A 10,094-nucleotide genomic window follows, 5' to 3' on the forward strand; every position below is an offset into this window, starting at 1 on the left:
TTGAGATGGAGTTCCACTCTGTCGCTCAGGCTGGAGTGCAGTGGTGCAATCTCGGCTCACTGCAACCTCCGCCTCCAGGGTTCAAGTGATTCTCCCAACCTAGCCTCCCAAGTAGCTGGAGTGACAAGCGTGCGCCACCATGCCCAGCTAATTTTTGTATTTTTAGTAGAGACGGGGTTTTACCTTGTTGGCCAGGTTGGTCTTGAATTCCTGACCTCAAGTGATCCTCCCACCTTGGCCTCCCAAAGTGCTGGGATTACAGGAATGAGCCACCGCGCCTGGCCTGGATTCACTTTTATAACTATCGGGGAAACTGAGGCACAGAGAGAGGAAGTTTCTAAAATAGTGTTATACAGGTGGACCAATAACTCTGTACTGAAGAAAGGAAATGAAGACCGGTGGGAATGATTGCGAGAAAATGGTAAGAACAAGGGACTGGTATAGGGGTCTTTTGAGTAGGCACGCTGTTAAAATTAGAGGATTATAGTCAAGGAGGGGGAGTGATTGCACTGGGGATTTCTGAAGCGGGTGCAGTTTCTGATGGTAACATAGTCCAGGGTATACATGCAAAACGGGAGGCTGCTGGAGTGAAAGGTGTCCTTGGTGGTAACATTTTTAAAAAAAACTTCAGCGTTGGGGCCGGGCGCGGTGGGTCACGCCTGTAATTCCAGCACTTTGGGAGGCCAAGGCGGGCGGATCACAAGGTCAAGAGATCAAGACCATCCTGGCCAACATGGTGAAACCCCGTCTCTACCAAATACAGAAAAATTACCTGGGCGTGGTGGCGCACGCACCTGTGGTCCCAGCTACTCGGGAGGCTGAGGTAGGAGAATCGCTTGAACCCGGGAAGTGAAGGTTGCAGTGAGCCGAGATTGCGCCACTGCACTCTAGCCTGGAGAAAGAGCGAGACTCCATCTCAAACAGCAAAAACTTCAGTATTTCCCTAGCATCCAGCCCAGTAGCTGCTAAATTCTTTAAAATATCTGTTGAATGCATGTCGTGAACGCCGCACTCATGGGCAAGCCCCAGCTGAAGCCGCTGCAAATGCTTCTTGCTTTCACTCCCCTGTAGCCAGAACATCCTCTGCCCGGGCTTCCCAGGCTCCTCGAACCTCACACGGCGGCTGAGCCCAGGCTGCGTCCGCTGTCAGGTTCCTCCGTGCCTGGGTCCCTGAAGGGAATTCGTTTTAGATACGACAGTCAGGGAGAAGCGTGCTGCGAGGAACGCTGGCTCTTGATCTGCAGGCATCAGAAGTGGGGGAGACCGGGGAGGCGCCGCGCCGCCGCTCTGGCGGTCCTCCGACTCAGGCCCCGAGGAGCGTGTCCGTGTCTCAGAGGGTGGCGGCGGCAGCTTTGTCTCCGCGAAGGCCACAGCACTGCTGGCCGCTGCCGCATGAAACCTCAGCTCCCCTTGCCTCTGCACCCGTAAAACTTCTACCTGCAACGCAATCCGAAGGCTAAGGCGTCGCATCCCGCCGGCCTCACACGGCCGGAAGCTTGGCGCTAAAGACTCTCCGCGCCTTCGCGCGCGCAGGCTGCAAAAGCGGCGGGAAACGCCTCCGCGCCCCTCCCAGCGGCCCCGGAGAGGGGCGTGACTGAGACAGGCCCCACCCCCACGCGCACGGGCCCTCGGCAACCGGCACAACACAACAAAATGGCTGCCGCGCCGCTGGGCGCCTGAGGGAAGAGCCCGCACGTCTCCCGCTAGGCCTCAGCCCGCGGGACTGCTAGGCTCGGCCCCAGGCTGTGAGCGTCAGACCTGGTAGAGTCCGTTCCCCGGCGTCCGGCCCGAGCGGTGAGCGGCAAAGGCGGGAAGGCCGGAACCGGGCGTGGGGTGGGCCGGCTTGGGATGGATTTGGGGCGGGGGCGCGTGTCTGGGAATTGGGATTGGACGGGAAGGAGGGGAGGGTCTGGAACGGGAGTGGGGCGGTGGATGAAGGAGGGACGTTTGGATCGGAAGAGGTGGAGACGGCGGAGGCGATTGGGGATGCAGAACCGAAGCGTGGGGAAGTGTAGAAATTAGGGTGCGGCGCCCAGAAGGTGATGGGCCCTGCCACCTGAGCTGAAGGGACGGCTGGGACTTGCCAGCTGTCTGTGGTGAGCGAGCGGGAGAAAGGACAGTTTGGGCGTCCTGACGGGTTGTCATGGTATCCGACGGAGTACAGTGCGTGGAGAAAGATGACTGGATATGGGGACGAAATGCTAACAGGAGGGGAAGAGCAAACGCTTCCCTTATGTTCGTTAAGGGGTTAGTGAATTTTGAAGGCAGACAAACTTGGGTTCAAGCCTCAACTCTGCCACTGTGTGTAACTTAACCGGGTCTGTGACTAACCCTGGGCATGCGTCTCAGCCTTCCTGAGCATGTTTCTTCATTTGTCAAAATAATTGCTAGTCACTTTTGGGTGTTCGCTATGTATCAGATCCAGTTTTAAGTACTTGGCACGTATTAATTTACTTAGAATTTAAAATAACTTGTTTGAGGTTATCCCCATTTAAAAAGTGATAGCACTGAGGACCAGAGAGGTTAAGTAATTTGCTTAAGGTCACACAGTAAGTGGAAAATCAGAATTTGAACTCAAGCTGTTTAGTTCCAAAATCCAAGCTTCTGATTGTTCATATATGTTGCCACTTGTAAATGAGTTTCATAATTCTAATCCTATACAGCTAAATCTTTGAGGATTTAAATTTAGTATTGTCTAAATTTGTGTTTGGCACAGTCCTTCAGTCAATGAATATTTATTGTCTATAGAACAACAGACAAAACCTCTGCTCTCTTGTAGCTTATAGTCTAGGAGAAACAGGCAACAATCAAGTACTTTCACACATAATTAATTCTGTTACAAAATGCCATGAAGGAGACTGCTTGCTGCAGAGACCATGGGTAATAGGGAGATATAATCTTGTGCATCTTGCATAAAGAAGCCCTGCCCTTCTCAGCTCTGTATGCTTGGAGCCTAGCAAGTTTCTTCCTATATAAAAGCTGCTCAATAAAATTGAATAACTAAATAATTAAAGGAAAGGGATGGGAAGCTTGGGTTTTAGAGTATTTGAGTAGAAAAACAGAGATGGGAGAGGGGGTTTCAGGCTGTTAATAGGATGGAGAAGGACACAGTGGCTAGGGTATTAGGACGGAAGGGCAGATAGGCAGGCAGTTGGGTTGGGATGAAGAGGAATGGGTGGAGGTTTGAGTATTTTGTTTGGGGAGGGGAGTAATTGGAGGTCAGGGTATTGGAATGCATTACGATGTCAGGGTATTTTCTGGGATAAAGAGAGATGAGCAGCTTGGGAAGCCTGGATGGACAGAGAAATGTTGAGTCTGGGCACAGGAAAGAACCATAGAGAAATGGGGGAGACTATTACTGTGTTAGGGAACTGGGATAGAATTTGTGGGAAAATTGTCAATCAGAATGGGATAAAGAAGAATGGGAGGCAGAGGTGGGCAGCACAGAAAGGAGAGAAAAATGGCTGGAGACTTTGCAGAGGAATAGGAATCAGGATATTTGAAAGGAAGAGAAGGTTAAGGAGTAAAAGTATCTAAGTAGGTCAGAGGGTATGGGATGAAGTAAGTAGACTTGGAGGGAAAGTACTGAAATCCAATTAAAGAGCTAAGGAGAGGGATATGGTGGTTAAGAAATGGGGATGGGGCCAGGCACGGTGGCTCACCCCTGTAATCCCACCACTTTGGGAGGACAATGTGGGCAGATCAACTGAGATCGGGAGTTCAAGACCAGCCTGACCAACATGGAGAAACCTCGCCTCTATTAAAAATACAAAATTAGGGCCGGGCGAGGTGGCTCACGCCTGTAATCCCAGCACTTTGGGAGGTCGAGGCGGGTGGATCAAGAGATCGAGACCATCCTGGTCAACATGGTGAAACCCCGTCTCTACTAAAAATACAAAAAATTAGCTGGGCATGGTGGCGCGTCCCAGCTACTCAGGAGGCTGAGGCAGGAGAATTGCCTGAACCCAGGAGGCGGAGGTTGCGGTGGGCCGAGATCGCGCCATTGCACTCCAGCCTGGGTGACAAGAGCGAAACTCTGTCTCAAAAAAACAAACAAACAAACAAAAAAAAACAAAATTAGCTGGGCATGGTGGTGCATGCCTGTAATCCTACTCTGGAGGCTGAGGCAGGAGAATTGCTTGAACCTGGGAGGTGGAGGTTGTGGTGAGCTGAGATTGCGCCATTGTACTCCAGACTGGGCAACAAGAGTTAAACTGTCTCAAAAAAAAAAAAAAAAAAAAAAAAGAAAGAAAGAAATAGGGGTGGGTATTTGCATATTAGGGGGTCTGTAGAGAGACAGAAGGAGATCTGCCTTATTTAGAGATCAGAGAAGATGGGAAGTTAGGAAGGTTATGAAAGCCTGGATAGAGGTGGAGTTTGCCATCTCTACTAAGCTATGATGGACTGAATTGTTAGATCAGAGCAAGTATCTGGGTTTATAGGTCGTAGAATGGGTAGTGTTTTGTTGCCTGGTCATAGGATTCTGATTATCACATCATTCCAACGGCTTTCTCTTGCTCTGCAGACCACCTTTAAAATATAACTGCAGCTTTGGACTTTATTTCCTTTTTCTCTTTTTATCCTGCTCCTTCACTCACCCAAGCCTCCCCCTCAGCTGTCTTCATTTTTCCATTGCTTGCTTGGCCTTTGTTCAAGTGATTGCAAACAACATCCTAAGGGTCAAACTACATCCTCATCTCTCCCTTAAAATTATAATTCAGCATTTACCACCTCCAGGCAGTAGCCTGTGAAATAATGCCAGCCATTCTCAAACACTGTAAATCCCTAAGCCCACTTCACTGAGTTAGCTGTTCTCTGAGACTGATTACATATATGTTGTTTCAGTGTCCAGGCTTTTACAGAAGCTGTGGCAAGCAAGGGTTTGAGTCTATGAATGAGTAAGCCTGACTTTTACTAATCAGAAGTAATAAAGGACCTCATGATAGTCTGCTGAGACCTAAGGGGTCTTGGTCATTAGGATGTAAAAACTACAGGCTGGGCACAGTGGCTCACACCTATAATCCCAGCACTTTGGGAGGCTGAGGCAGGAGGATCAGTTGAGACCAGGAGTTCAAGACCAGCCTTGGAAGTATGGTGAGACCCCATCTCTACAAAGAATAAAAGATAACCTGAACATGGTTGTGTGTACCTGTAGTGCCAGCTACTCAGGAGGCTGAGGTAGGAGGATCAGTTGAGCTCAGGAAGGCAAGGTTGCAGTGAGCCATGAGCATGCCACTACACTCCAGCCTGGGTGACAGAGAAAGACCTTGTCTCGGAAAAAAACAAAACGAAATAAAAAACCCAACTACATACTCTGCACACTGTAATATATGTCATCTGTTAGTCCATTTAATTAGGAATGAGATTTTACCTAAGCACATGCCTCTTAGCTTTTCTCAAGTATCAGAATATTATTTCAGAGTATTATGCTTATTTAGAAGGAGAGTACCAGTGTAGTTTAGCAACATCAATAGTATCACAGAGGGCTGGGTGCAGTAGCTGTAATCCCAGCACTTTGGGAGGCTGAGGTGGGTGGATCACCTGAGGCCAAGAGTTTGAGACCAGTTTGGCCAACATGGTAAAACCTCATCTCTACTAAAAATACAAAAATTAGCCGGATGTGGTGGCATGCGCCTGTAATCCCAGCTACTTGTGAGACTGAGGCAGGAGAATCGCTTGAACCTGGGAGACAGAGGTTACAATGAGCTTAGGTCATGCCACCATATTCCATCCTGGGCAACAGAGTGAGACTCTGTCTCAAAAAAAGAAAAAAATAGGGCCGGACATGGTGGCTCATGCCTGTAATCCAAGCACTTTGGAGGCCAAGGTGGGCGGATAACCTGAGGTCAGGAGTTCAAGACCAGCCTGACCAACATGATGAAACCCCGTCTTAAAAATAAATAAATAAATAAATAGTATTACCGAGACCATAGATTAAGCAAATTCAGTTTCTCCCCCTATACTGTTACAACATGATTCTGTAGGGGTTTCCCCCACACAGTAAGCAAGCAGTCAGTTCTGCAGTGGTGGGCACCGCAGGCCTGTCTAGTTCAGTTCAATTCTGACACTGTCTGCTTGGAGATAGTGTCACATCCCTCAGGTTGAAGACTGTCTCACAAGACTGCCCCCAAGTTCTGATGCCAACTGTAAGCCCCGGATAGTTACCTGTGCTTTTGACTGATCAGCTATAAATCAGAGTTCCCATAACTCCCTCCTTGGGTTTGATTAATTTGCTAGAGCAGCTCACAGAACTCAGGGAGCACTTACTTACATTTACTCGTTTGTTATAAAAGATATTACAAAGGATGTAGATGAAAAGATGCATCGCATAAGGAAGGTGGAAAGGGGTATAGAGCTTCCACTCCCTCTTTGGGTGGATTCCCCTCCAGGATCCTTCCTGTGTCCAGCTATCTGGATGCTCCCTGAACCCAGTCTTTTAAAATTTTTTGGAGGCTTCATTACATAGGCCTGATTGATTACATCATTGGCCATTGGTGATCAACTCAACCTGTAGCTCCTTCCCCTCCTTCTTTCTAGTGACCAGCCATGATCCTGAAGCTGCCTAGAGGTGGCTAGCCATCAGTCAACTCACTGAAATACGAAAAGACACTTAGGAAAAGGGACTAAGACTAAATACATATTTCATAATATTAAAATTACTGAAAGCCTTTTTTTCCATTGCAAAATTGTGTTGTAAGGCACAAAAATTGTTTACTGCACTTGAAATTTGGGCCAAAAGCCTTGTGGAAATGTCATAAATAGCAGTTATGTGACTTGGGGGAGTTTTTCTGATTCATATGTATAGTTTAATATGAGAAAATGAAGGAAAAAGTACAGATACATTTAAGTCATAGCTTAAAGTACAGGTTGAAGGCCAGGTGTGGTAGCTCATGCCTGTAATCCTAGCACTTTGAAAGATAGGGGTGGGAGGATTGCTTGAGCTCAGGAGTTTGAGATCAGCTTGGGCAACATAATGAAACCCTGTCTCTAAAAAAAAAAAGTACAGATTGATTATCTCTTATCCAAAATGCTTGCTACCCAAAGTGTTTTAGATTTTGGATTTTTTCCAGATTTTGGGATATTTGCATTATACTTATTAATATTTTTTATATTTATATTTAAATATTTCAGATTTGGAGTGCTTAACCTGTGGTGAATGAGGCTATATTGTAATGTATGGGAAATAATAATTAACTTTTTAAAAACAAAAAAAGTGACAGGTTTTTATTCCTTTCAAACTAGTCACCTGGAAAGGTCAGATCATGATATCAGAGATCCTATCTTTGTATAAAATTTTCTGGGTTTCCTTCAGGATTTTTTTTTTTTTTTGACATTGAGTCTCGCTCTGTTGCCCAGGCTGGAGTGCAGTGGCATGATCTTGGCTCACTGCAACCTCTGCCTGCCCAGTTCAAGCGATTTTTGTGCCTCACTCAGCCTCCCAAGTAGCTGGAATTATAGGCACCTGCCACCTATGGCATCATAGAGAACAAAGCAGACATAATCTAGACTCCAGAAAATTCAGGCAGTTATATATGACATGGTCATGAAAAACATGGGTTTTGAATTAGATCAGGATTCAAGTTTTAGCTAAACCAATTAGTTAAGGAACTTTGGACAAATTATTTAAGGTCTGTAAAATGGGAAATAACACCTATCTCATAGAGTTGTTGTATTCAACTCCTTATGTGTGACGATACACATAAAGAGCTTATCACAACATATGTTTGTCTGTTTGTTTTTTAGAGACAGGGGCTCCCTATGTTGCCTTGGCTGGAGTGCAGTGGCCAGTCACAACCTCGATCATAGTGCATTGCAGCCTGGAGCTCCTAGGATCAAGTGATCCTCTTGTTTCATCCTCTGGAGTAAATAGGACTACAGGTATACACACTGTGGCTGACGAAATATCACAATATTTGATACATGGTAAGCCCTCAGTAAATGTTAGCCACTGGTATGATATTCTTTAGAATTAACTTCATCATCCTTTCATAAAATATTACATTTTTGGAGGTAGACAAAATTCATATGTAGACAAGTTTACTGAGTAATGTTAGTGATCAAAATAAAAACGAAGTGTACCTGAAGTGATGGGCCTGATTTTCTTGTGAGACTTACAAATTAGTTTGAAAGCAGAATCCAAAGAGGAATTCCAAAACTTGAATATATTAATAGGTTACATTAGTGTAATCGCTCCTTTATATACTGTATAAGCTCTGTTGGGAAGGAAAGGGAGTGAATCATTTCCTTCCCATCATGAAGGTTATGGCCAACACCCCTGTAACAAAGACAGGTTAACAAGAGAAAAGTATAGCGAATTATTTGATCAAAGCATTATGTGTCATGGGAGCCCTCAGAATGAAGACCCAAAAATGCAGGAAAAATTATCCATTTTTTATGCTTAGGTCCAATGAAGTATGGATGGCTGTATAGAAATAGGATTGGACAAAATGGGTATGATCTAATGCTAATAGACTGAGTGAGGAAACTCAGCAAGGCCTGCCTCTCCAGATTTTTCTTGGCTTCTCTATGCAGCATTCCTTCTCCTGGGTATTGGGTAGGGCCCCTATGAAATGAGGGTCTTAATTTCTTTATGGCTAGCTGTTACACAGAAAGCTGGGAGTTCGTGGGAAGTTTCTTTATAATCACAGCCTGTATGATACCCACATGCTTGTGAAGGTGTATTATCTGTTAATAGAGATAGGAAAAACTCAAAATGTTTTTCCTACTGTCATACCACACAGTACAATACTTCTGACACCAGATGTGTAAGGGTTGTTGCCCCATACACCAAATAATTCTTCAGTGGATACTAGTTGTGTGTCCTTTCACTCAGTTCAATTCTGACACTGTCTGCCTGGAGATAGCATCAGGTCCCACAGGTTAAGGACTCATTCCCACAAGAATGCCACTAACTTCAAAAGCCCATCACAAGTAGTAGATTGCCGCCTATACTTCTAACCACCGAGCTATAAATTGGAGCTCCCACTATCCCCTCCTTGGGTTCAATTAATTTGCTTGAGTGGCTTACAGAACTCGGGGAAGTACTACTTATATTTTTCCATTTATTATAAAGGATATTACAAAATATACAAACAGCCAGAGGAAGAGTTGCATAGGTCAAGGTATGTGGAAAGGAATATGAAGTTTTCATGCTGTCTCCAGCATGCCATCCTCCAGACACCTCTGTATGTTCAGCTATCTGGAAGTTCTCTGGACCCTGTCCTTTTGGGTTTTTATGGAGCCTTAATTATGTAGGCATGATTGATCACATCACTGGCTGCTGGTTAACAAATCAATTTTAGCTCCTCTTCCCTCCTTAAAGGTTGTGAGATTGGGCTTAAAGTCCTAACCCTCTAAACATGCCTTAGTCTTTCTGGTGACTGGCCCCCATCCCAAAGCTATCTAGGTGTCACCAGCCATCTTATTAGTATACAAAAGACACTCTTATCACTGTGGAGATTCCAAAGATTTTAAGAGCTATGTGATAGGAAACAGGAGGAAGATCAAATATATAGGTTAAAAGAAAAACTATCAACAAATGTAACAGTTTAATTGAACAAAGAACAGTTCACAAATTGGGCAGCCTTCAGAACCAGAAGAGACAGACAGATTCACTCTGCAATGCAGGCAGGCAGTATTTATGGATAGAAAAGGAAAGTGAGGTACAGAAATAGCTTGATTGGCTATAGCTTCTGTTTACCTTATTTGAACATGGTGTGATCACTTGACTGCCTGTTATTGACTGAAGCTCAGCTGCTGTGATTGGCTGAGACTCAGCTATTTGTTACAAAACATACTCCTAAGTTAGGCTTTCAGTTAGTTTACCTTCTAAGTTAGGTTGCAGTTCATTATGTAGACTTAAAGTACAAAGGCACCTTCAGGCAAAATTCAGTTTAATTTAAAATACAGTCATGTGTCCCTTAATGACAGAATTTGTTCTGTAAAATGCATCGTTAGACTATTTCATCATTGTGCAAACATCATAGAGCATACCTACACAAACCTAGATGGTATGGGTTAGCCTGTTGCTCCTAGGCTACAAACCTGTACAGCATGTTACTGTTCTGAATACTTTAGGCAGTTGTAGCACAATG

General features: G+C 45.2%; 1 protein-coding gene across 5 annotated transcripts in view; it reads left to right on the forward strand.

Moving 5' to 3' along the window:
• Positions 1 to 1,627: 1,627 nt before the first annotated feature.
• The window catches only part of CNTRL (centriolin), a 98,155-nt gene continuing 89,688 nt past the window's right edge, over positions 1,628 to 10,094 (forward strand). For 4 of the 5 annotated variants that reach the window (XM_037729515.1, XM_017503304.2, XM_017503306.2 and 1 more), the window contains exons 1-2: positions 1,628 to 1,794; positions 7,744 to 7,923. The gene's annotated coding sequence lies outside the window, so the exon portion shown is untranslated. The remainder of the gene's footprint in view (positions 1,795 to 7,743; positions 7,924 to 10,094) is intronic. The other variant, XM_017503305.2, reaches the window with a different exon arrangement.

This window comes from Cebus imitator, unplaced genomic scaffold, assembly GCF_001604975.1.
Source record: "Cebus imitator isolate Cc_AM_T3 unplaced genomic scaffold, Cebus_imitator-1.0 Scaffold309, whole genome shotgun sequence".
Classification (NCBI taxonomy): domain Eukaryota; kingdom Metazoa; phylum Chordata; class Mammalia; order Primates; family Cebidae; genus Cebus; species Cebus imitator.